Source organism: Hibiscus syriacus, unplaced genomic scaffold, assembly GCF_006381635.1.
Source record: "Hibiscus syriacus cultivar Baekdansim isolate YM2019G1 unplaced genomic scaffold, ASM638163v2 tig00111812_pilon, whole genome shotgun sequence".
NCBI classification, from domain to species: domain Eukaryota; kingdom Viridiplantae; phylum Streptophyta; class Magnoliopsida; order Malvales; family Malvaceae; genus Hibiscus; species Hibiscus syriacus.
This window is the reverse complement of record NW_024063187.1, coordinates 326924-329310: the sequence shown is the minus strand read 5'-3', so window position 1 is coordinate 329310 and position 2387 is coordinate 326924. Positions and strand designations below refer to the sequence as shown.

Genomic DNA, 2387 nt, shown 5'->3' with positions numbered 1-2387 from the left:
CCTGCGGCGGCGCGTGTGGCGCGTGCGACGTCCTCCGGGGCTCTAAAAATCACGGAAAAATTTCTAAAAATTATTTTGAGCGGTTTTGAGATACTTACAAAGATCGGTTCAAATTTTTGAACGGCGGAGAGCTCGATTTCGACTTGGCCGAATCTTTGACTGATCCACCTCCCCACGCGCCGCCGTCAACGGAGATCGAGGATGACACCGGCGGACTCGGAACGGCACAAGGAACACGATGGTGCGGGAGGTGTCGTAAACGAAGCAACGATCGGCGATGAATTTAGGATTTTCTAGGCGATTGAGCTTAAAAAAAACGTCGATGCTTTGACTTGAAATTCACGACGTTTGGCAGCGTTTCGCTTCAATTAAATTGAGGGAATTGTTCCTGACTCGATAACGAACACGATGGTACTTTCAAAACGACGATCGGAATTCAGACGGTGTCGGAATCGTCGTCGGAAGTTGAGGTAAGGAAATGGAAATTTGGGAGGAATTGGGTTCTGATTTTCAGAACCCAATTCACGCATATATCATATATATAAACCAAATACCTAATTTTTTTGAGTAAATTCAGGGCTTGGTCCCTGAATTTTCTTTAACTCTAAAACAAGCTACAAGTTTTAAAAACTTCCAATTTAATCCCCAAAAATCCACCAAGTTTCACAATTAAAACCTCAATTCCCAATTAAATATTATTTTGAAATTTTCGGGTTGTTACAATGTTCGACAACACAACTTCAGCAGCAGCGGGATCTCCACTTTGGAAAACCTAAATGTTGCCACATGCGAAAGATTTTCTCTTTTAAGTTTTCAGATATACAGGTAAAAGATACACAAGAACGAAAAAAAAAGTTCACCAAGATTTTCGAAGGGCATAGATCGTGTACAGCAGCAGGTGTAGTGTAGAATTAAAAGCAGGTGCAATTGTATAGGGAGCTGATGAAGCCGGCTGTCGAGGAAGAGAAGAAAGAAGTTGTTTATATACATAAACTGGAGTATAATGCTCAACTTAATAAGAAGAAATTATCAAAATGAGTATGAAAACCTAAGCAGACGAAACACCGGTTGAACCCAAAGACTTGCTCTGGAAGAAAAAAAAACAATGAGTTGAAAATGTATTAGTACTAAAAACTGCAAGCACTTAGAAAGGGGCCACGTGAACCAGAATTTGCTAAAATTATTCAGAGATATCAAACTACTCTACTATATAGAAGAAGCTAACAATTTTTTTTCGTTCAAAAACAGGCATTAAACTATTAGTTCAAAATTTTACAAAATAAAGCCTAAAACTTTCAATGAAAGCCGTATATATATCCATATTAAACAATGAAGACAGTTCACCAAAAGCAATTGCAAGGCGAAGTCAATTCAATAACCCAAATTAACCATCCATAAGAACAACAAATTTATTAAACTACGAAAGAAATTGCACTAATTAAAACAACTTTTCATGGGAGATAAATCAAATACTCAGGTAATTATCAAAGCAAAAAAGCAATATGAGCAAAACATAAAAGTAAGAAATACATTAATTGAAGATTTTTTTCCTTTTGTATATACCTTGCTAAGCATGACAACCAGAAAGCCATCTTCGGAGACTTTATTATCAGCAAAAGTAGTTTCATCCTTCAAAACCTTCCCATTATGAATCAAACCAGTAGGGAAATAAAGTGGTTTATTTGGGTAGTTCGAAACCTAAAGGGTAAAAGTTTTCGATCTGGTTTACCCTATTGTATTAGGGTCTTCGCCGGAGAAGAAGAGGACCATCATGTTGAGAGTGGCACCGTATGTGCGTGAGAGGGAGAGATGGGATTGAGAGAGCTGCCGAGAGAGGCTGTTGGAGAATAAAGGGGATGTGCGGCTGTGTTTGGTATTTTGTGTGCATGAGTTTAGTTTAGGTTTAGTTAAATTTAAGTTTCATATTAATTTTTGGTAAATTAAGTTATAGTCCCCCAAACTTGAGCGTCCTTTTGTAAATCCCTAATTTAATTCTTGATTTGTATATTGAATTTTATGTTTATTTAAATTTAGTCATTAGTTTAATATGTATATGCACGTTTAATAAATTTATAGTTTGATATGTTATATTTTAATTTTTGTATTTCAATCACATTTGTTTAAATTTTCTTATTTGTTTTAAATGTTCAGGTGTCATTTATGTTATTTTCCATATTATTTTAGCTTAAACCGAATAGAATCAATAGAATAAAAGACCTTATAGTTTATTCGTATTTTGTATTTAAGTCATTGGTTTAATTCCAATTTTGTAAGTTTAATTTTACATTTACGTGAATTTATCATCATTCTAAAGTTAGTATATTTAGCTTAAATTAGTCTTCGCATTTAGTTTCTCTTATTTAGTTCCTATTTAGGATTGTTTTCTT

The 2387-nt window shown here is 35.0% G+C and overlaps 1 long non-coding RNA gene across 1 annotated transcript; it reads right to left on the bottom strand.

Moving 5' to 3' along the window:
* Positions 1-883: 883 nt before the first annotated feature.
* Positions 884-1850, bottom strand: LOC120171177. Its single transcript, XR_005520852.1, has 3 exons — positions 1564-1850; positions 1049-1087; positions 884-952 (listed from the first exon to the last, which is right to left on the bottom strand). It is a non-coding gene; the product is annotated as an uncharacterized LOC120171177 (long non-coding RNA).
* Positions 1851-2387: the final 537 nt, after the last annotated feature.